General features: G+C 43.0%; 1 protein-coding gene across 3 annotated transcripts in view; it reads right to left on the bottom strand.

Moving 5' to 3' along the window:
* LOC126176033 (aminopeptidase N-like) overlaps nt 1–1,467 on the bottom strand; it is a 37,365-nt gene extending 35,898 nt beyond the window's left edge. For 2 of the 3 annotated variants that reach the window (XM_049923165.1, XM_049923163.1), the window contains exon 1: nt 1,386–1,464. The gene's annotated coding sequence lies outside the window, so the exon portion shown is untranslated. Of the gene's footprint in view, nt 1–1,385 lie in introns of all 3 variants that reach the window. The other variant, XM_049923164.1, reaches the window with a different exon arrangement.
* Between the last annotated feature and the right edge of the window lie 24,125 nt (nt 1,468–25,592).

The raw sequence follows: 25,592 nt of genomic DNA, 5'->3' as shown, positions 1-25,592 counted from the left end.
TACCTACTGATATTCTGATATGAAATAATGCGTTATTCAAGATCTCTACAAGCGATTTTAATGTTCTCTGCCTTCTCATATTGATGTAGGGTGATACTTTGACTTACGCGTCATGAAGATCTTACGCTGTTTCCGTATCGCATATCTGTTGGCAGTCTGTGTTATGTGGCGCATCGTTTCTGAAGCATTGAGTCCATTCACAGTACACACTATTGTTGATTCCATCTTTCTAAGGTCACTATAGATGCATTACGAAACAAGTGTAATATGTGTAATTCTGAACAAAGCAAGAGAATATTTGAAATCTTTAAATAAATTTAAAAATCAACAAGAGAATACATGTGAAATGTCACAGGTATTCTCTTTCGATATAACCTGAAGTGCTACAGCCTTTTCTTTTCCTGGCTTGAGTATTGCTAGGTTGCTAGACCTATCAACTCATTGAATCTTCTGTTGGCAACTGCAAACCGATAAGCAGGCCAAGTCATCGTGGTGATTATCTGTGCACAACTGCCTAGAGTGTGATACATCAGTCTTCTTCTGTTTATTCAGGGTCATCCCATTATTCACTTAATGTTACCGTGCTGTAATTTGAGCACTAGTTCGTTTATATTTTCACTGCCATTAACTAAAAATTCCGCGAAAATCCATATTACAGTGAAATATGCTGCTGATAATAACTGTGTTTCTTAGTCATCAGTTATTTCTAAATTTGTAGCCTCAGTCACATGTTTTACTAGCATAACTTTTTCTAGGCATTGTACTGCGTAATGTGGTAAAACTACTGCCAGTGGGAATCATAGCTCATACTGAATGCCACAAGGGACAACAGCAATCCGCCGCTCCTTCCATCACGACAAAGCAATCTAACGAACTTTTCCAGTCCTTCCGCTATAGGAAATCAATCGTATCTTCACTTCTTTTTAATTGTAATGTCGTGTTCAGTAGAGGAGTCATGACGAAATGTAGGTAGACCGTTGAGAACACATTGCACAGTTACAACCAGAGGAAGGTTGGCGCAACTATGGTCGAAATGTCGCTTATATTTAGTGGCAGTTACGTCGAAATATGACGTGACATTATACCCAGAAAACGTCTATGCTTACTGTCTGTTCAAGCAGAGGACAATTTTTATGTCAATATAAAACCATGATAGTTTATTCTGTTGAGGTCAGCAAGTGTAGATATACTGTCAATCAGCATGCTACTGATAATCAGAATTATTATTAAAAGAAGATATTTTTCTGGTGTACACAAGTCTATAAAACGTTCTTAATGTGACTATTATCCTACTTTTCTAAATACTGTATAACAGATCCCACAGTCTGTGGTATACAGTAGTTAATAACCATCGTTGTCATAACAGTGGGGTGTAAGTGACTGACCTGTTTGTGGAGACAGATCTGACGATTCAGACACGGTTGGTCGGCACCGCGAAGCGCATACAGCACTGCAGGTTGTGTCAGTAAGGCACTGATGATCTGTCAGTCAGAGCAACTTATATATCTGGGCGAAGTGTGAACTTCTTGTGCAGACCTTGAGCTGCGCCGTATCTCATCCGATGCAACACCAGTGATAAAGAACATCTGTCTGTCTGTCTGTCTGAACATGTGGATATGTTACGTGAGAATCGCTATCAAGATCTCTATTGGCCGGATGACTTTTCGAGAGGCAGGGTTTCCTCAGAAAGTTCTGGAGACTTTCATTGTGAGATCGTTCCCACGGAACGGAATGGTGGTGGTTTTGTTCAGTCTATGTCCCAGGAGCATAGTGCAGAGATTCAGCAGAATCGTGGAATAATGTAAATTACGGATGCTTTAGTTTGTACACAAACCAGGTCGACTGCATTATACGTCTCATAGATTCTATTTTCTTCGCGTAAATGACAAATAAAGAGTTGCAACATTCCAAGATGTTATTACTAATACTATCAAACTCCCGAGTATAATCCAGTTTCAAACATATGAGAGGTTAACACAGTAAATTACGCTGCTGCAAAACGTATACACAGTTTCTAACTGTAACACTTGACTTATTGTGTTAAAAGTTAAATGTAAGATTATACCTCTTAATGTATACACGGTAGCACTTTAAAATTTTAAATTCAGTTGTAATTATAAAAATAAATTTTTAAGATACTGAAAAATCAAATTGATTTTGTTGCTGAAAGCCGTTAGATAGGCAATCTGCCATTGGGAGCGGGTGATCATTTTCGCCGTTAAGTAATACAGATTGTTTAGTTTTAAAAATCCTCAATGCAACGTGAAACTTGAATACTTGAAAGAAAGAGTGTGCATAGTTATGGCACGGGAGTAAAGAACTAAATCTTATTTCAAGATTAGAAAATGTATTGGATAACAGTTGTCGATAGCCAAAATATTACAATAAGTTTATTAATCAAAAAATTGTTCCACATAAGCTCTGAACATTATACAACATTCAGTTTGAATCCATTATCTGATTGTTTATTCTAGTGTTTCTCTTGAGATGATACTTACAATGTGGTCGTATAATTTAAATGTTTCGATTAAGTAATATTACCCTTTTCTAACTTTAAACTCTGTTATGATAATAGCAGTGATTGATGTAATAACTGTTACGAGTAATTTCAGCCACTCATAAACTGGTATAAGAATTTCCCATGAATGGTAACGAAAACCGCATTAATTACCTGTCAGAACCAAATCACTCAATACTTATGATCAGTTTAAGAGGAAAGACGCTACATTCCACTTTAACACTTAAGATGAGGCCAGCGACTTTGTTAATGCTTGCACAGGCATCAATCAGCAGCCTGATTCATAGTAGGACAAAAGTTGTAATGAATAAAAGTGAATCCTACTGAATGTTCTAATTCGGTTTTCACTTGTGCTCCACGGCTGATGATCAGAAATCCTGCAGTTCCTGATTTGGAGCGTACATACGAGTTAATTATCTTATTTTGGTGTTTGATATTCGAAGTATTTCTTAAAAATACGACTATTCGAAATGTATAACACAAATTTGTTATTTGTGTCATTTGTTTTTACTCATTAATTATTTTCAACATTGTCCAGAAATAGAGATTACTTTTTGTGATTCATTAGTTGATAATTTTTTCCTGTTGAAGATCGATTATATCTGGTTACTTACTTTGTTCCTAACATCAATATGAGTGAAATGTTCTTTCATTGGTGGCGCCAGAAATTCATGGAAGGATCAAGCCTCTAGTTCAACACCACTTGTGGTTGACAACATCTATATTTATGTCGTGAAAACCTTTAAAGTTTTCCCTTACAATAAAATGAAGTGAAAAGCCAGTTAACAACAACCAATAATCACAGAGCGCCAGAAGGCTTAGAATTTACTTTAAAAAGTTTATAACAAGATCAAAATCAATAATCACCAAGCTCTAGAATGCTTAGAAATTGTCTTCAAGTTTTCAGCCATTACAAGAAGGTTAAGATCAATACAAAGCCGCAAAAGGTTTAGAAATATCTCCTTTAGAAAACTAAAAAAAATGAGATACATTATGTCTATGTTGAACTAAACTTGCAATAGACTTTAACTTGGTTAAATTTAGTAGCTCTCTGGTTGCTTGAAACCTTCCCATTAGCACAATTTTGAGGCTTGATTCCGAGAGGGGAAGGCAGGCAAGTGAAAATGTAACGAGAAACGGAAAGTTAGGAAGATCCCTGGGATAGAGAGTCGCAATAAGCATAAGAACTTAAATGACCGATGACCCAGAACCACAACTTGGCAGGGAATGACGGCCCCACTGAGGTCCTAGTATCGGCCTCTGCCCACGAACGTGCCCCCTTCCACTCCCATCGGCAAGTTGGCCGACTGGTGAAGCACACCAGAAAAATATGTTGGCCAGTCGGACAACCAGTACCTGCGTCAGCAAAACTGTCAGCCTGATATTAATGTTAGATGACCTTAGACAGTAACCACACAAAACACAAGAACAATTCACCACTTTAACCTTGTGCAAATTTGTTCCTTTTATAAATGATGAAAACTAAGAAAAAGTTATACAGTTAAGCCCACGAAATGACCAAGATGACTGTAATAAATCTATTATAATTAATGACTAACATTTAATCAAGAGGGTAATATTTAAACACTAGATTAATCCAAGGTAATTACAACATGAGGCCTCTACAAATGCAGTACTTGGCCAGTTTTAAGATTGACTGCTCATTCAAAAGTTTCAGTAGATACAAAAACTGCATTTTATGAATATAGGGCATTCATCAACAGTTCACAGTATCCGCTACATGACACCCATCTCCCTGAACGGCTAGGGCTAATGGACAGCCCATTGGATGGCCGATGTAATTCTCAAACACAGTTTAAAAAAAAAGTTTAACAACTCGGCAGAATAACTGGCCTCTTCAGCCCAGTGGGACTCCTATTAGTTGGACCCCTTTACATATACACAAAAAACAATACCACAAGCAACTCAAACAATACTAAAACCAGTCTCTCTGCAGCAATAGGGATGAACCGCTAGTAATCAGGGGCACACAGAAACCAGAAGCGGGCAAAACACCCAATAAATGTCAAAGGGACTGTGTCTGTGATACAATATCTACAGGCAACATCTGTCTTCAGGAGTTCTGGGAACACGGGTGATGCAAAACTTTTTTTAATGTGTGTGTATACATAAGATCCATGTTACTCCCCCTGTTTGTTTTTCGCCTGGTTGTTCTCTCTCGCCTGTGGGTCGATGTATGTTTAACTCGCTGCCTGTATTGTTTTATGAGCTTCAAAGTTACAATATATTGTTATCTGGAAATATCGTATGTTCCCTTTTAAAAATACTTCTCTCTCGACGTGACATTTATTTAAAAATAATAATATTGCTGTCGATTGCCCATCTGGCTTCGACTGTTTCAATGGTGCTGGGTACGCCGTTACGTATACTAAAGAATAATTCGGTTTGAAACTTCCTGGCAGATTAAAACTGCGTGCCGGACCGAGACTCGAATTCGGGACATTTGCCTTTCGCGTGCAAGTGCTCTACCGACTGAGCTACCCAAGCACAACTCACGCCCCGTCCTCACAGCTTTAATTCCGCCAGTACCTCGTCTCCTACCTTCCAAACTTCACAGAAGCTCTCCTGCGAACCTTGCAGAACTAGCACTCTTGGAAGAAAGGATATTGCGGAGACATGGCTTAGCCACAGCCTGGGGGATATTTCTAGAATGAAATTTTTACTCTACAGCGGAGTGTGCGCTGACATGAAATTTCCAGGCAGATTAAAAATGTGTGCCGGACCGAGACTCGAACTCGGAGACTCGGTTCCCGAGTTCGAGTCTCGGTCAGGCACACAGTTTTAATCTGCCAGGAAGTTTCATATCAGCGCACACTCCGCTGTAGAGTGAAAATTTCATTCTAATATTTCAGTCTGTGCGAGATTCGCTCCCAAAGGAAAATAATCCTAAGCGCTTTTATGAATTTTGACACTCGGTTTCCAATATTAAAGTCAGTTCATATTTCTGATTACGAAACTTACTCAGAGATTTAACAGCACAAGGCTTAGGTGAGGCTTTACCTTTGGTTTAAAATATTTTAGTTAATTTATAGGAAAAAAAGTTAACTCAGTTCAGAAAGACATAAAGTTAAAGAAATACTTTGCAATTACACTCCTGGAAATGGAAAAAAGAACACATTGACACCGGTGTGTCAGACCCACCATACTTGCTCCGGACAGTGCGAGAGGGCTGTACAAGCAATGATCACACGCACGGCACAGCCGACACACCAGGAACCGCGGTGTTGGCCGTCGAATGGCGCTAGCTGCGCAGCATTTGTGCACCACCGCCTTCAGTGTCAGCCAGTTTGCCGTGGCATACGGAGCTCCATCGCAGTCTTTAACACTGGTAGCATGTCGCGACACCGTGAACGTGAACCGTATGTGCAGTTGACGGACTTTGAGCGATGGCGTATAGTGGGCATGCGGGAGGCCGGGTGGACGTACCGCCGAATTGCTCAACACGTGGGGCGTGAGGTCTCCACAGTACATCGATGTTGTCGCCAGTGGTCGGCGGAAGGTGCACGTGCCCGTCGACCTGGGACCGGACTGCAGCGACGCACGGATGCACGCCAAGACCGTAGGATCCTACGCAGTGCCGTAGGGGACCGCACCGCCACTTCCCAGCAAATTAGGGACACTGTTGCTCCTGGGGTATCGGCGAGGACCATTCGCAACCGTCTCCATGAAGCTGGGCTACGGTCCCGCACATCGTTAGGCCGTCTTCCGCTCACGCCCCAACATCGTGCAGCCCGCCTCCAGTGGTGTCGCGACAGGCGTGAATGGAGGGACGAATGGAGACGTGTCGTCTTCAGCGATGAGAGTCGCTTCTGCCTTGGTGCCAATGATGGTCGTATGCGTGTTTGGCGCCGTGCAGGTGAGCGCCACAGTCAGGACTGCATACGACCGAGGCACACAGGGCCAACACCCGGCATCATGGTGTGAGGAGCGATCTCCTACACTGGCCGTACACCACTGGTGATCGTCGAGGGGACACTGAATAGTGCACGGTACATCCAAACCGTCATCGAACCCATCGTTCTACCATTCCTAGACCGGCAAGGGAACTTGCTGTTCCAACAGGACAATGCATGTCCGCATGTATCCCGTGCCACCCAACGTGCTCTAGAAGGTGTAAGTCAACTACCCTGGCCAGCAAGATCTCCGGATCTGTCCCCCATTGAGCATGTTTGGGACTGGATGAAGCGTCGTCTCACGCGGTCTGCACGTCCAGCACGAACGCTGGTCCAACTGAGGCGCCAGGTGGAAATGGCATGGCAAGCCGTTCCACAGGACTATATCCAGCATCTCTACGATCGTCTCCATGGGAGAATAGCAGCCTGCATTGCTGCGAAAGGTGGATATACACTGTACTAGTGCCGACATTGTGCATGCTCTGTTGCCTGTGTCTATGTGCCTGTGGTTCTGTCAGTGTGATCATGTGATGTATCTGACCCCAGTAATGTGTCAATAAAGTTTCCCCTTCCTGGGACAATGAATTCACGGTGTTCTTATTTCAATTTCCAGGAGTGTATTTCAACAATACGCAGGTGTTTGTACCATTTTTTCTTTCTGTGTAACATTAGATTAATTTGCTGGGAACAGGAATCATTTCATGCTCTGTATTATCGCTAGGTTAGTTGCACGTTACATGGTCATTCACTAAAAGAGAGCGTAACATTTCCATTAATAATAAATAACTTTTCGCCAGCGTATTGATATTAAGTCACACTACGTTTCTTTAACACGCAGTTACTCGCGCTCAAAATATACGTGGCATTCCAAAAAGAATAAGCAGAATTTAAACATTATCGTAGATGCAGGTTGCGACTGACACCTGCGCGCGTATTTCAAACCGCACGTAGCAGTCTGCATGGACTTCTACGAAATAACTAAATTAATTGAACACCACAATAATTACGCAGAAAGGAGGTAATGGTACATTGTTCCTGATGAAAAATCAGATACAAGGAAAAAGATTGTAAGTGAACCGCCAATTGACAGTTTGTTGCCAAGAGGTCAGTTCGGCTGACAGCAACACAATGGGCGGCGGCGGCAACACACTTTCGATGGAAAACCGGCATCCGTCAGCCTCTCGCGGAATGGAGCTTTGGTCACTTCCCGCACAATCGGCCAACCGCAGTCCCGACCACTTCAGCTCGGAGCCAACTTCCTCCCAGCGCTGCGTCGCAGCAGCAGAGCCTCCAGACGACTAGGGGAGGAACCAGGCAGAAGAAGTCGCCCGGAAGAGAAGTCGATACAAACCGACGCGGCTCAATAATATATCCCAAAACATTTCAGCTCCTCAGACTCAATCGTTATTTTTCACAAATGCGTAACGTGCCAGAAAATGTAATAATAAAGAAATCCAGTTCATAACTCCTATTTGATCTCTCATTCACTTCAGTGTCTCCTAAATCGTTTCCGTGCATGGTCTTATGAGGAATGCTGTTCATCGTCATCTCTCATCTGTTTGTAATATCTACTTGTTGTTCTGATCCCTGTTTTACCTTCGACGAGTTAATTCTGATCTTAACAAACCTCAGACTACGTACTTGCTTATTGCTCTCTCTTTTAATAAATCACAGCAGCCATCTAACGCTGTATCAGTTGAAACAATAATTACCTTTTTCCCCGTTTTTTCTTGTTACGCACAACATCCTGTATATCGGCTTCGTTGCTTCTAGTATTCGTACGGATAGGATCTATGATGTTCGTGTACTTGGAATGGTGGAATGAGGGAAAATATGAAAACGGCCTTTAAATAGTTTTTTGGACACAATGCACGTCTTTCTAATATGAAAATCGCTAAATCATACATTTTTGACGCCTGTTGATTTACAAATGGTCTCTACATCGCTCTCTTTTACTCACTAGATCGTGTAACATTACATTAGAACCTCACTCGAGATGTGCCATCTGGAGAGGACGGACATTCCAGCGGAGGCGTAGCCAGGGCCTTGCAGATTACCAGAGAAGGAGTAAGTGGGTGCTTTTAGTGACCACAATAGTATTTTGGCCGGTTGAGAGGTGCAACGTTGTGTACTGTGAGGAGTACACGCTGTGCACTGAGTATAACAAACGATCAGTAATATTACCCAAGTGGTTACAGTATGGCGTGTTATGGTTATTGTGTGGTGGAACGGTGAGTGTGCGGAAGTTTTCTCTAAAAGTGAAAAGCGAGTTGATGTTTCTGTACTGTGAGCGTGACTGATTTTACGAGAGGCGTTCAAAAAGTAGTGCAACACATTTTTTTAAAAATCAGGTTGGTTTTATTCGGGGTTCTAATACACCATATTATTCCCCACTCTTTCGGCAACAAAACCGTATTTCTTAACATAATCTCCCCTCAGTGCGACGGCCTTACGCCTGCTTACTGGGAGGCCCTATATGGCGGCATGGCACCACTCTATTGGTCGACGTTGGAGACAGCATCCCCCATAATCCACATACTGCTTCCCACGAAGTGCGTCCTTCATTGGGCGACACTGATGGAAGCCGCAAGCTGCGAGATCCGGAATGTAGGGAGGATGAGGGAGAACAATCCAGTGAAGTTTTGTGAGCTCCTCTTGTGTGCGCAGACTTGTGTGAACCCTTGCGTTGTCATGGAGAACGAGAAGTTCATTTGTATTTTCTCACAAGGTTCACTCGTGTTTGTATCCTCTTGGCCAAGTTGGAAAGGTGCTTTTTGTATGTTAAAGTTCTGTCCAGAGTGACTCCCAGGTATTTTGGGCTTTCGTTGTATTTGACTGTGCCAAGAGCGCCGAACTGCGGACTGATCTTTGCTGATGAAAGGCGATTAGAGAGGTGGAACAGGCTTACCTCGGTTTTAGAAACATTTGGTCTCAGTCGCCATGTCTCAAAACATTCATAAAGTTTAGTAAGGCTGTTCATTGAGTGGCTCAAATGGCTCTGAGCACTATGCGACTTAACTTCTGAGGTCATCAGTCGTCTAGAACTTAGAACTAATTAAATCTAACTAACCTAAGGACATCACACACATCCATGCCCGAGGCAGGATTCGAACTTGCGACCGTAGCGGTCGCGCGGTTCCAGACTGAAGCGCCTAGAACCACTCGGCCACTCCGGCCGGCTGTTCGTTAAGTGTTCTTCACATTCAGAAAGGTCTTCACTCTGATATGAAATTGCCAGGTCATCTGCATATTGATATTTGCGGCAGGTCAAATTCGGCAGGTGAGCTGTGTAGAGGTTGAATAACACTGGAGTAACAAAGAGCCCTGAGGTAATCCGTTATTGAGTGCATACCATCTGCTTTTCTCTTTTCTAGAAAACCAGCATATGAAATGGGAATCCAAATGCTATCCACAGGATTCGACCAGGACGGAGAGTGGAAACGTGAGTGGCAAGCTACAAGAACCTGAAACCACGAACTTGTAGAAAGTCTAACAGTTCCAGTTCCAGGCTTCCACCAACCAAGGCGCAGTTAAACAGATATCGGAGCGAAGAGGGTAGGAGCAAATACAACATGCGCAAGTGGGGCTTTTCAAGTGACAGTGTGTGTGTGACTGTGGAGACACCCAAACAATGAGCCACATTGTGAATGACTGTCCAATCAGACGCTCCCCTGGTGGCATTGAGAAGCTGCATCAAGCATCCCACGAGGCACTCCGCTGGATCGAGTCCATCAACATCCGAGTGTAGTCTGAGCCGTTTAAAAACTTGTGTACTATATATAATTTCACATGTTCATTTTTATATATATTTCTTTGTTTTGCTAAATGTGTATTACTGTAATTGATGCATACGATAATAATAAATAATACACTCCTGGAAATTGAAATAAGAACACCGTGAATACATTGTCCCAGGAAGGGGAAACTTTATTGACACATTCCTGGGGTCAGATACATCACATGATCACACTGACAGAACCACAGGCACATAGACACAGGCAACAGAGCATGCACAATGTCGGCACTAGTACAGTGTATATCCACCTTTCGCAGCAATGCAGGCTGCTATTCTCCCATGGAGACGATCGAAGAGATGCTGGATGTAGTCCTGTGGAACGGCTTGCCATGCCATTTCCACCTGGCGCCTCAGTTGGACCAGCGTTCGTGCTGGACGTGCAGACCGCGTGAGACGACGCTTCATCCAGTCCCAAACATGCTCAATGGGGGACAGATCCGGAGATCTTGCTGGCCAGGGTAGTTGACTTACACCTTCTAGAGCACGTTGGGTGGCACGGGATACATGCGGACGTGCATTGTCCTGTTGGAACAGCACGTTCCCTTGCCGGTCTAGGAATGGTAGAACGATGGGTTCGATGACGGTTTGGATGTACCGTGCACTATTCAGTGTCCCCTCGACGATCACCAGTGGTGTACGGCCAGTGTAGGAGATCGCTCCCCACACCATGATGCCGGGTGTTGGCCCTGTGTGCCTCGGTCGTATGCAGTCCTGATTGTGGCGCTCACCTGCACGGCGCCAAACACGCATACGACCCATCATTGGCACCAAGGCAGAAGCGACTCTCATCGCTGAAGACGACACGTCTCCATTCGTCCCTCCATTCACGCTGCGGTCCGGTCCCAGGTCGACGGGCACGTGCACCTTCCGCCGACCACTGGCGACAACATCGATGTACTGTGGAGACCTCACGCCCCACGTGTTGAGCAATTCGGCGGTACGTCCACCCGGCCTCCCGCATGCCCACTATACGCCCTCGCTTAAAGTCCGTCAGCTGCACATACGGTTCACGTCCACGCTGTCGCGGCATGCTACCAGTGTTAAAGACTGCGATGGAGCTCCGTATGCCACGGCAAACAGGCTGACACTGACGGCGGCGGAGCACAAATGCTGCGCAGCTAGCGCCATTCGACGGCCAACACCGCGGTTCCTGGTGTGTCCGCTGTGCCGTGCGTGTGATCAGTGCTTGTACAGCCCTCTCGCAGTGTCCGGAGCAAGTATGGTGGGTCTGACACATCGGTGTCAATGTGTTCTTTTTTCCATTTCCAGGAGTGTATGTGGTTACCTACTCAAGGTTCTCTTCGTTGTGTCCTACTAGATCAGCGACAAAACAGATTGTGATGTACTGGTTCAAGGGAGTTTACCTTTGACCCTTGTCGAGAGTTTCTGAGAATGCCACGACATTTACCTTGAGAAACTATAACGAGTTCGTTTTCGGATTGGGAATCCGGCCTTTGCCACCACACCTTGTTGGCGGAAAGAGTGAGCCATAACGTGAATGTGAGCGGCGACACTACATTGGACGAAACTCTGGAATGGTTAACGCATACCTTTGACACACTTACGCATTAGATGTATAAGGATATATCGTTGCATTACGTTTGCGTTTAGAACTAACTGCCCAATAGCTAAGTTGTGTTGGGTCCAGGATTTGGTGCCCTGCAAGATATCTCCTTAGGCGATAGGGAAGAGGAGTCCTAATGCACGGAAAAGTATAGTGGCGACCTATTAGCAAGAAGCTCAGACGTACGACCACGTAAGACGTCCGAATCCGACCAGATCTACCTAAGGGAGGAGGGATAGATAACATTCCATCTGAATTTCTAAAATCATTGGAAGAAGTGACAACAAAACTACTATTCGCGTTTGTGTGGAGAGTGTATGAGACCTCAGACGTACTATCATCTACACAGTTCCGAAGGTTGAAAGGACAGACATATGCGAGAATTATCCGACAATCAGCTAACGGCTCACGTATCCAAGTTGCTGACAAGAATAATATACAGAAGAATGGAAAAGAAGATTGGGAAAGTGTTAGATGTGGTCAGTTTGGCTTTAGGAAACGTAAAGATACTGGAGAGGCAGTTTTGACGTTGATGTTGATAATGGAAACAAAACTGAAAAAAATCAATACACTTTCATAGGATTTGTCAACATGGAAAAAGCGTTGAAAATATAAGATGGTGTTAAATGTTCAAAATTTTGAGAAAAATAGGGGTAAGCTGTAGAGAAAGAACGACAGCATACAAACCAAGAGGGAAGACCAAGAACGACGTGCACCGGTTGAAAAGGGTATAAGACAGGAATGTAGTCTTTCGCCTCTACTGTTCAGTCTGTACATCGAAGAGAGAATGATGGAAAGAAAAGGAAGGTTCAAAATTGGGTTTAAAATTCAAGGTGAAAGTATATGAATGATAAGATCGCTGATGATATTGCTCTCCTTATTGAAAATGATGGAGAATTACAGGATCTGTTGAATGGAATGAACAGTCCAGTGAGTGCAGGATTTCTATTGAGTGTTAACAGGAGAAAGACGAAAGTAATGAGAAGTAGCAGGAAACAGAATAACAAGAAACTTAACATTAGAATTGGTAATCACGTAGTAGACGAAGTTAAGGAATTCTGCTACCTAGGCAGCAAAATAACCCATGGCGGACGCAGAAAAAGAAACATCAAAAGCGGACAAGCACTGGCAAAAAGGGCATTCCTGGCCAAGAGAGGACTACAGGTATGAAAAATTGGTCTTAACTTGCGGAGGACACTCTGAGATCGTACATTTGAAGCAAAACAATGTATGGTGGTGAGAATGTTGTGTGGAAAATCCAGAATGTGAAAGAAAGGAATCATTTGAGATTTGGTGCTATAGAAGGGTTTTGAATACAAGCTGGTCTGGTAAGATTCTTCGCAGAATTGGAGAGGAAAGGAACATATGGAAATCACTGACAAGAAGAAGGGGTAGGATGCATGAGCGAATAACTTTCATGGTACTGTTGTGAGCTGTAGAGGGTAAAAACTGTAGAGGAATAGCTACACTGAGATGAAGAGGTTGGCTCAGGAGAGAAATTCGTGGCGTGCCGCATGAAACCAGTCAAAAGACTGATGAACCCCCACAAAAAACTACACTAGAAAATTCGAGCAGCTAAGAAGAACGGAGGGCAAGGTGATGGAAAAGGTGCTGCCATGTTTTAAGGTGCCTTTTAGGCTGTTCAGTTTGTGATCCCAGTGACTGTTTTAACTAAGAATGTTTCTGTGGCAAGGAAATGCAGGGCGCATGTCTCTCAACGTAAACCAGCATATGGTGAATTAGTATGTTGTTATGTGAGCGGTACTGGATGTTGCCACTTGTTCTTTGTGTGATTTATTGTATTATGGGTTTCGGGACCTCCTTCGGTCAGCTACTGTCGTGGGAGGTTGCAGTGATTTCGTTGGGTGGTGAGAGGCTAGGAGTGGAGATTATGCTGTGTCGAGCAAACGGCACATTTGCTTCACCTGTGCCCAGAGTTATGCTTTTCAGCTTGGGGCCCTGAACTGACGCATTTCCCATGCCTGCGACTGACGCTAGAGCCGCTGGGAGCAAGCCGGAAGGGGCTGTGGACGACTGCAGTCAGTTGCTGAAGAGCCCAGAACAGGAAGTCTTCTTCAAACTGGGAAGTCAGGGATCTGTCAGTGCTCTCACCGGCGGTCAGTGTGGCCCGTATCCTATTTGTGCACTAAGACGACACGTTGGGGCAGTTGGTGTCTTGTCCCGGGCGAGAGGATGGAGATTCCAGTGAAGACACAGGCAGGAGCTTCCAGATTACAAGAGGAGGGATAACTGGATGCTTTTAGTGAGCGGCAACAGAAATTTGGTCGGACGAGTAACGCAACACAGTGTACCGAGAAGGCTACAGACTATGCATTGAGTGTGCCAGGTGATCAGTATTACTAAACGCGAAATGTCCTTTGGTATGACGTGGCGTGTTATGTTTATTAAGGTGGCGTGGTGGCTGGCTGGATGTTTCCTCTAAAAATCATTGTAAACTACTGTTGGCCGGATTCTGGCTGCTCGGATGGAGTCGACTTGAATTTTATTTTCATTTTATATTGTTGTTTTCTTATTGAGGCCCTCTTTCGAGAATGGTATAGGGCTGTAAATTAAGTTCTGTTTTGTTATTTTATTTATAGTTGTAAACTTTCTTCAACTGTAGTATATATCTCAGAATAAAAATTCAGTCGTCAGTTGCAAATATATTTTTATTTCGCTTTTCTGATTTCCACAAATTTATTTGTTATCTTCGGAAGGCTACAAAATTAAAGATATCATATCTGTTTATACCTTAGCTATACACTCACTTAAAGTACAAGAACTGTACTGCAAAAACTTCTTTAGTATTGATTTAGCAGCTGTCAATATCTTCTTCATAGAAGCAAAATTCCATGATATGTCCAAAACTGTACATACTGTGTGTGATAATCATAAACGCAGATTGGCATTTTACAATTAACTGAGTCACGTCTATTTACATGTCAAGCTACCAGCGAGAAACATACATCAAACATATAAAAAATAAAACAAGGGTATGTGTAGAGACGTTTTATGTTGAACATTTAAATAAACAGTTGCCTGAAACTGTTTAATTGCCCTCGTAATCGGCTGGCTTTTATACTTCTCTCTGATTTTCTATTTACCTTGTGCTCTGGCGTCATCCATTACTTCTTTCACATCAGTTTCAACAACTTCTTCTGAATTATTATTTCTCAAGATCTTTGCTGAAGACCGAAATATGTGTCGGAGGCTATGCAAAAGGACGTGTGAGACGACCAAGAGGGCCGGCTGGTGTGGCCGAGCGGTTCTAGGTACTTCAGTTTGGAACCGCGCGACCACTATGGTCGCAGGTTCGAATCCTGCCTTGGGCATGGATGTGTGTCTTGTCCTTAGGTTGGTTAGGTTTAAGTAGTTCTAAGTTCTACTGGACTGATGACCTCAGATGTTCAGTCCCATAGTGCTCAGAGACTTTTTTTTTTTTACGACGAGGGTGGAAAAGAATAATAAGAGTATGATGGTGTCAAGCAGACGACTTGTTGGTGTTGTGGTCTTCAGTCCTGAGGCTGGTTTGATGCAGCTCTCCATGCTACTCTATCCTGTGCAAGTTTCTTCATCTCCCAGTACCTACTGCAGCCTACAACCTTCTGAATCTGCTTAGTGTATTCATCTCTTGGTCTCCCTCTACGACTTTTACCCTCCACGCTGCCCTCCAGTACCAAATTGGTGATCCCTTGATGCCTCAGAACATGTCCTACCAACCGATCCCTTCTTCTAGTCAGGTTGTGCCACAAACTCCTCTTCTCCCCAATTCTGTTCAATACCTCCTCATTAGTTATGTGATCTACCCATCTAATCTTCAGCATTCTTCTGTAGCACCACATTTCGAAAGCTTCTATTCTCTTCTTGTCTAAACTATTTATCGTCCATGCTTCACTTCCATACATGGCAGACGACATAGGACCAATTAAGAAAAAATTAATTAATTAATAGAAAACGGAAGAGGAGATGAAAAGACGCGATAAAACATTGTGCGATCTTCAGACACTTTCAGCCGTACCTTACTGCCGTAATTTCGTTGAAGTGCCTTTCTCGGAAACAAACACAGTTTACGAGCAAAAGACCATCAGGAGCCGAGGAAAAGAAGGCAAGGAATATGACTGAAGCGAACCAAGAATGGCCACCTTTAAACGATGCGTAGCTTTCTACATTGGTTTAATTTTATTTTATTTTTTGTAAAGCGCAACTGTTCATCACATTAAAGATGAATTTAAACAACTATCTACGACAGTAATTTTATCTACTTTTACGATGCGTTTAGAGGACTCACCCTCATCTGCTGGTGGATCAGTGAGTTACATTATAATTTGAGATGGATGCAGCCATTTGTCTCTTTTGAACTTAATTTCAAAAATGTTCCGGTGAAAGAACCCTGACAATCATTAGAAGTATACATATTCATCATTGTATGGACCTAAAACACATGTGTGCGATATTATTTCACCTTGTGTGCATTTTAGTGATAATTATTGTTATGTGTACCATTTAATTATGAATATGTAAATTTATAACGACACACGGGGTTATTTTTGCTGTGACATCTTCGAACTGAAGTTCAAAACCAGACAAATCCCAACATCCAACAACTCAAGTTACAACTTAATCCACCAGCCAACCTGTGGATGAGAGTATAAGCTCTCGAAATGCGTCAAAAAAGTAAATAAAAGTGACTGACACGCATAATTGTTTTAGTATCTTGGGTTTACAGTAATTTTTCACTAGTCTACTAACAGATGAGCAAGAACAACAATTTATTATAATCTTCCTGACATAGATAACAGTAACATGACTCAAACCGGCTTAACTCTGCAAACATTGTCTTTTACTCTTCGTATGGAGTATCTGTCATTATGACTTTCTTGTAACTCCAGTAGCTGCTGAACACAGGAGTTTGTTTCTTATATGTCAAATTAATAACGATAGTAGTTCTTGCACAAAAGCTTACTTACCTGCATTGTATCCTGAGTAGGAGCAACTATTTTTCAGGTTTGTCAAAATACAAATTCTCTGATGTGCAAAACTGGCTTCATTTGTTTCCGTAGTTTGTTTATAATCTGTTAAAGCACTGTGGTATCTGAAAAGTAGTTGTTAGTTGTTAAAACAAAGGACCAAGAGTAGGTGAGCATCCATTTAACCGATGGCATTTGTTGAAAATTGTGCTAAGAATTTTTTACGTTTTTTAACTTTGCATTGCAATTTACTTATCAGTGTACCGATATTAGCAGATGAAATCACAGTGTCGTTTAGCGAGAGTGAATTAATTTCCACAAGTTTCCTGATGTAAATGCTGAGAGGTAATGTAGAGAAATTTCCACTTTTTTGTAAAATTCCATAAACCGTAATCGTTCACACAACAGTAAGCGCTTTTTCATCATTTACACTGCTACCTTTCGTAAAACTGACTTTCTTTTTGTAATAACCCTGTGAGCCCTTAGACTGAATTGCAACTGTTTTTAATATTACACATTCTTTCTAAATTCATTTTTACTAAATTCCCTTCAGGATGAAATGTTGCCTTGGGTGCTAAATTACGTAGATCACACTCCACACTTATACTTGCCTTATTTCGTCAGGCTTTTAATATGTCGAAGAATTAAAAGAATGAATTTTGCGTCATGGACACTTAAAACGATACGAGATAATAAAGTGATAAGTTGCATTTAAAAGATGTCGATCCACTTGAGTGTGCCTTCAACTGTTTGTGCCAGAAGTACGGGTGAAGTACAACAAAACTAGTTATCTCCGGTGCTTTTGACAATAACTGACTAAGTGCAAGTGAATATCGCGCTTGCATCAGAAAAGCTGCGAGGTGTGTAATGACATTGGAGGCACGCAGTGTTACACCAGGCCGACAAAAATGTGTTTTTAACTCCACCTGACTCTCTGGCAACAGCCTGTTAATTTGGCTCCAGAGGTCTTATTGGATGTATTCAAATGAGTCTTCCTCCACAGGTTAAACGCTGCAGCTCCGTCTAGCAACACAGAAGTTATTCCCTGAAGTCTTTATACATGTCCTGTTATACTGTTTCTTCTTCTTTGAAATCATTTCCACACATTCTTATCCGCGCCTCAGTTCTTATCGAATCACTCCGGATAATTTTAAACATACTTCTATAGCGCCATGTATGTAACACTTCAATCACTTCTTTTTTTTAGGAGACGGGGTACTGGCAGAGATGAAGCTGTGAGGACGGGTTGTGAGTCGTGCTTGGGTAGCTCTGTTCGTAGAGCACTTGCCCGCGACAGAGAAAGGTCCCCAGTTCGAGTCTCGGTCCGGCACACAGTTTTAATGTGCCACGAAGGTTTTCCTTCTTATCTTTACCACAGTTCAGATTTCACTTCCTCAGAACCAAGTTGCATTCATTCTCAGAATTTTTTCCTCAAATTAAGGACTGTGCGTGGTAATAGTAAGCTTCTTCTAACGAGTTTATAAGTTTATCCCTAGTCTCATTTCTGCAATTCCTCAAATCTCGACTTCCTTTGCTTTACTCTCAGTCAATTTTCCTTGCTCATTAGACTGATCATTCCACCCACCATGTGCTGTAATTCTTCGTCATTGTCATTGAGGATTAAGTGTTATTAACCGATCTTATGTTTGAAATCCTTTCACCTTGAATTTTAATCCCACCGAAGAAACTTTCTTTTACTTCCGACGTTGCTTTCCCCGTGCATATGTTAAACAGCAGGGCAGAAGGACTGCGTCCTTGCCTTGTGCTCTTCTTTATCCGAACTCTTCTGTCTTGGTCTTCCATTCTTGTTGTTTCTCCTTGGTTCTTTTACATATATCTTATTCGTCGTGCCTTACTGCTTGTATGTGAATTTCTGAGAATTTCATTGATCGATAGCTTTATCTAGATCAAAAAATCTAATGCCTTGCCACCTTTATCAAATGCAGTATCGCTACTACCTCTCCACTTCACATACCTTTCTTAAACCTAAACTGGTGATTGCATAAGAGATCCGAAAATTTCTTTACCAGTCAACTGAAAATTATTCCTATCAGTAACTTTAATGCATGATCCAGTAACCTGATCGCGAAATAGTTCTCGCATTTATCAGCCCTTTCTATCTTTGGGAATGTGTGGATGATATTTTTACAAAAGTCTAAACTCCAAACTTATAGATCCCCCCACTTAACTTGAGTACTCGTTTGGTTGTCACCTCGTCCAAACATTTTATAAATTAGACGGAATGTTGTCTATCCCATTTGTCTTATTTGATCGCATGTCTTCCAAAGCTATATCAAACTCTGCATCTAATACTGTACCCTTTATGTCTTCCTAAATCACTTCCAGTTCTTCTTATATCATGTAATCAGACAGTTTCTCTCCTTTGTATAGGCCTATACCATACTCCTTTCACGTATCCCTCCTATCTACATTAAACATAGGAATTCCTTTCAGAAATATTTACGCCTAAGCTTTTCCTTTACACCGCACGTTATTCTGATTTTTCTGTATCCTGAGTCTGTACTTTCAGTGAGCGTTTCCTTTTCTGTTTCTTCACATTTTGTAGCAACCATTTCCCTTTAGTCCGTCTGCACTTCCTATTTACTTCTGATTGACTTATATTCGTCTATTTCTGTCTTTTCTTGGATGTTTTTGTATTTTCTTCATTCGTCGTACAACTGCAGTATTTCGTCTCTTACTTAAGGTATCTTCGCAGTTATTTTGCTTGATCTACACTGAAGTGCCAAAGAAGCTGGTATAGGTATGCGTATTCAAATATAGAGATATGTAAACAGGGAGAATACGGCGCGACGATCGGCAACGCCTATACAGGACAAAAAGTGCCTGGCGCAGATGTTAGATCGATTACTGCTGCTATAATGGAGGATTGTCAGGATTTAAATGAGTTTGAACGCAGTGTTACAGTCGGTGCACAAGCGCTGGTTCAAAATGGTTCAAATGGCTCTGAGCACTATGGGACTTAACATCTCAGGTCATCACTCCCCTAGAACTTAAAACAACTGAAACCTAACTAACCTAAGGACATCACACACATCCATGCCCGAGGCAGGATTCGAACCTGCGACCGTAGCGGTCGCTCGGTTCCAGACTGAAGCACCTAGAACCGCTCGGCTACAACAGTCGGCACGAGCGCTGGGACACAGCATCTCCGAGGTGGCTATGAAGTGGGGATTTTCCCTTACGACCATTTCCCGAGTGTGCTGTGAATATCAGGAAACCGATAAAACATCAAATCTCCGACGTCGCTGCCCCCGAAAAAAGATACTGCAAGATTGGGACCAAGGATGACTGAAGAGAATCGTTGAACGTTATAGAAGTGCAACCCTTCCTCAAATTGCTGCAGATATCAATGCTAGGCCATCAACGTGTGTCAGCGTGCGAATAATTCAACGTAACATCATTGATATGGGCTTTTGAATCCGAAGGCCCACTCGTGTACCCTTAATGACTGCACAACACAAAGCTTTACGCCTCACCTGGGACCGTCAACAGAGACATTGGACTGTTGATGAGTGGAAACTTGTTGCCTAGTCGGACAAATCTCGTTTCAAACTGTATCGAGCAGATGGACGTGTACGGATATGGAGACAACCTCACAAACCTATGGACCCTGCACGTCAGCAGGGACTGTTCAAGCTGATGGAAGCTCTGTAATGGTGTGGGCGTGTGCAGTCTGAGTCATATGGGTCCCCTAATACGTCTAGATACGACTCTGACAGATGACACTACGTAAGCATCCTGTCTGATCACCTGCATCCATTCATGTCCATTGTGCAATTCGACGGACTTGGACAATTCCAGCAGGAAAATGCGACACCCCACACGTCCAGAATTGCTACAGAGTGTCTCCAGGAAAACTCTTCTGAGTTTAAAGACTTCCGCTGGATATCAAACTCCCCAGACATGAACATTATTGAGCGTATCTGGGATGCCTTGCAACGTGCTGTTCGGAAGAGATCTATACCCCCTCGTACTCTTGCGGATTTATGGACAGCCCTGCAGGATTCATGGCGTCAGTTCCCTCCAGTATTACTTCAGAAAGTAGTCAAATCCATGCCACGTCGTGATGCTGCACTTTTGCGGACTCGCGGGGGCCCTAAACGATATTAGGCAGGTGTACCAGTTTCTTTAGCTCTTCAATGTATATTTGTTTGGACACATCGGTGACTTCTCTTTTTAGAGATGTCCATTCCTCTTCAACTAAACTGTGTACTCCGGCTTTGTTACCGTAGTAGCGACAGCCTTGGGATAGCTCAAATACATCTTATCAGTATCCCACTTGTTTACATGCTGATTTTCCCTGGATATTCTCTTAAACTTCAGCTTACTCTTCGTGATTAATACGTTTTGAATAGTGTAATTGCCTCTGGGTTCGTCTTACAATAAAGTATCTGGTTTTGAAATCTGTATCACTGAGTTGTCATCCAGCTGGTTTCATTCTATATTTTTGGGCCTGTTTGAAACATAAATCGTCCTCTTATGAGTCTTGATTTACTGTTACTTGCAGAAAATTTGTCACAGATACCTTCTCTCATTCCTACTACTGAGCCATTTTGTCCCGTAACCTTGTATGCCATTACTTCGTCGACCACAACGTTCGAATCACTCACGGTTACTAGATTTTCGTTCAAATGGTTCAAATGGATCTGAGCACTATGTGACTTAACATCTGAGGTCATCAGTCCCCTAGAAGTTAGAACTACTTAAACCTAATTAACCTAAGGACATCACATACATACATGCCGGACGCAGGATTCGACCCTGCGACCGTAGCAATCTCGCTGTTCCAGATTGAAGCGCCTAGTACCGCTCGGCCACAGCTGCCGGCTTGATTTTCGCCTCCTTTTACATACTGAATTACGTGTTCAGGATCCTCATAAATTTCCTCTCTCGTGTTTGCTTGCAATGTTGGCATGTATAACTGAACTATTGTTATCGGTGTTGGTTAGCTGTCGGTTCTAATGAGAATAATCCTATCACTGAAGTATTCACAATGACTTAGTCTCTGCCATACCTCCCTACTCCTGATGAATCCTACTCTCATTATCGTATTTTCTATAACTTGATATTTCCTGTATACATCTGACCAAGCTCCCTTTCCTTCTTTCCAGTTCATTTCATGCAACCGCACTTCACCTAGATTGTGTCTGTGTACGGTCCTTTTCAGATTTTCTAGCGTCCCTACGATATTTAGACTTTGATAATCCACGTACCGGCTCATAAAATCTTTCTCGTGGTTATTCAGTCTCTTTATTATGGTCACATCTCCCTTGACAGTCCACTCGCGGCGACCATAGTCTAGGATTGAGCGGGATATGCATCTTTCCGGCGACCTGGATTCGCGCGTCGCTTGCTGGCGCCGGATTTTGGGTTTGCTGATCCGCAGCTAGCCGCAAGGCAGTAACGTGAGCGTCCTCTCTGGCGGACATGTGGTGCGTGCTGGAGGCGAAGAGCATCAGTCGGCTCTGTGACTTGGTGCCCTCTGGACCTTCTGGTGTGATTTCTGCTTGACTCATCGAAGTTATCAGTTTGAAAGGACTGTGTTACAATAGTGTGCGGGTTCGTTGATCCAAAATGCAGATACCCAGTTACTAAATGGACAGCAAAGGACTTGGATGAGCAGTTGAACGGAATAGACAGCTGTAGTGTTGGCAGAAGAGCCAACACTGTGGGGCAAAAGGAGGCCGAAATGCACGCGTTAAGCTCACGCAGGCTGGCGTGAGGTCTGAAACAGGATACGTAATGAATGCTATAAAGAAAAGTACGTAGCTTCTGGAATACTTAACTTTAATCCATCATTTTTATACAGCATTCTTGATGATACAAGTGAGACTCTCTCCAGAAATGGTTAATGGCGCCTTGCTAGGTCGTAGCCATGGACTTAGCTGAAGGCTATTCTAACTGTCTCTCGGCAAATGAGAGAAAGGCTTCGTCAGTGTAGTCGCTAGCAAAGTCGTCCGTACAACTGGGGCGAGTGCTAGTACGTCTCTCTAGACCTGCCGTGTGGTGGCGCTCGGTCTGCGATCACTGACAGTGGCGACACGCGGGTCCGACATGTACTAATGGGCCGCGGCCGATTTAAAGCTACCACCTGGCAAGTGTGGTGTCTGGCGGTGACACCACAGACAGCGTCTTGAAAGAAGGATATAAGACGAACATCAACAGAAGCAAAAACCAGGATAATGGATTGTAGTCGAATTAAGTCGGGCGATGCTGCGGGAATTAGATTAGGAAATGAGACACTTAAAGTAGTGAAGGAGTTTTGCTATTTGGGGAGAAAAATAACTGATGATGGTCGAAGTAGAGAGGATATAAAATGTAGACTGCCAATGGCAAGGAAACCGTTTGTGACGAAAAGAAATTTGTTGACATCGAGTATTGATTTAAGTGTCAGGAAGTCGTTTGTGAAAGTATTTGTATGGAGTGTAGCCATGTATGGAAGTGAAACATGGACGATAAATAGTTTAGACAAGAAGAGAATAGAAGCTTTCGAAATGTGGTGCTACAGAAGAATGCTGAAGATTAAATGGGTAGATCACATAACTAATGAGGAGGTATTGGATAGAATTGGGGAGAGGAGGAGTTTGTGGCACAACTTGACTAGAAGAAGGGATCGGTTGGTAGGACATGTTCTGAGGCATCAAGGGATCGCCAATTTAGTACTGGAGGGCAGCGTGGAGGGTAAAAATCGTAGAGGGAGACCAAGAGATGAATACACTAAGCAGATTCAGAAGGATGTAGGCTGCAGTAGGTACTGGGAGATGAAGAGGCTTGCACAGGATAGAGTAGCATGGAGAGCTGCATCAAACCAGTCTCAGGTCTGAAGACCACAACAACAACAACCGTTCCTTTAAGCTAAGTCGGTTTGGTCGGAGTTATAGCTTAGGTTTTCTATTAAGTGTTTAGTTAAGGTCGTTGACGTACTTGACTGTAGTCCTGTTCAGCGACGCTCTTGTGGGCAGAATTGTGAGTGGTGTGCAATTGGTTTTTATTCCATAGTTGCTGTTACCATGAGCTCTTTGTTTAATTATTTTGCAAAGTGTTCACCATTGGCTTAGAGGAAGAATCTTGTCATAATGAGACGCACTATTGTGTATGCAACGATGAGGATTAGAATTTGTGGAAAAAGTCTGACAGCAGATGCCAGAAACTAACTACGGACTTTGTGCGGTGGGTGACGCGAAACAATGCCAGCGTTGTCTGAGTAGATGTGAAGTGTTTGCACGGACTGTGGTCCACGTCAGAAGTTCCATCGTTGTAGTAGAGTAATGCTGTCTCTAGGAAGTTGCGGGCTGTTAATTCTCCCTTTCTACGCTGATTTTTTGCTTTCCATTTTATCCAAACGCTAGTTTTTCATGCATCTGAACATTTTTGTTGTCATGTCTCTTGAACTATGTGACGTACAATGATATTATATCCAAGGAAAATTCAGTGGTATATACAATCTTCAGAATATATTGCGAATATAGTTAGAAGTAAGGAAATAATAAATTTAAACCCCCATTTTTAAGCAAAAGCTAGTTTTCAAGCATTTCAATGTTTATGACGTCATATTTCGTGAATTGTGCGTTGTACAATGATAGAATTTTGCAGGTAAGCGATAGTTGTGGATAACGTTTCTATATTGTGTTGCGAGTAGAGGTAGTAGTAAAAAAGCAATAAATTCAAACGTCATGCATGATGTTGGAGTTTTACTGAGCACCTTTTTATACAGACGTTAGATTCTCACGCATCTAAATGTCTATGACCTCATATATCCCAGAAGTATATGTTACGAATAGAATCAGCAGTGAGGAAATCATAAATTAAAACCCCATGTCTGACGCTTTAATTTTACTGGATGAACAGGGAAAATTGAGTAAGAAATAAACTTTTCTCGTTTCATAATTTGTATTTGTGCGTGACTCTGTATACGTGTGTCTTTGTGGAAGGTTCTTGGGCTGGTGGCAAGAACTAGTATCGTAAAGGTTTGAAATTATGTGTAAAGTTTATTGGAAGTCACTAAATGCTTGCCTTCTCAAATAATGGGTGAATAAAGTCCGCATATCCGCTAGCTGTCAGTTACACAACTTCAAGACAAAATACACAGTTTATAACTGTTATACTTGTGTTATTGCATCAAACTTTTAAGATAAGTTTATACCTCTTAATGAGTAGATTATGGCAGCATTTTCAATTTTAAAATCACCAAGCTCAGCCCAGTGATCATGGGCGATGAGGTGTTGGGTGAACTGAACTCCCATCCTGATGTGGAAATTCGCTTTGCCTACCGTATCTGCAATGCCTCCGGTCCCACCTGTCTCATACAGGTCTTTTCGGAGTCCATCCCCTCCATTGACCACTTCCTCTCCCAGTGTGCCCTGATTTTCCACTGCCACCACCCTGCTGAATCCCCTCCCCAGTCGTACTGCTGGCAGTGCTGCCCCATGAACAATGATCACCAGACCCCCAATTTCACAACCCCCCCCCCTCCTGTCCCTGTTGCATTGCTTCCCACTTTCCCCAAAACTGCCCTGACCCCGCCACCCTTCCTTTTTGTAATACTTACAATGGCCCCCGTCCCACCTACTCCCACAAGTCTAAAGGTAAGCTCCCTCCTGCCACCCCTGAGCTTACTGTCCCTGTCCATCCCATTGATCCCCCTGTGCACCCCAACAACTCCTTCCAATCACCCCCATGGTCCGCAGCTCGTGGTCGTGCGGTAGCGTTCTCGCTTCCCGCGCCCGGGTGCCCGTGTTCGATTCCCGGCATGGTCAGGGATTTTCTGGCCTCGTGATGACTGGGTGTTGTGTGATGTCCTTAGGTTAGTTAG

This window comes from Schistocerca cancellata, chromosome 3 (genome assembly GCF_023864275.1).
Source record: "Schistocerca cancellata isolate TAMUIC-IGC-003103 chromosome 3, iqSchCanc2.1, whole genome shotgun sequence".
NCBI lineage: Eukaryota > Metazoa > Arthropoda > Insecta > Orthoptera > Acrididae > Schistocerca > Schistocerca cancellata.
The sequence above is the reverse complement of the archived record's forward strand: the minus strand, read 5'-3'. Positions and strand labels throughout refer to the sequence as shown.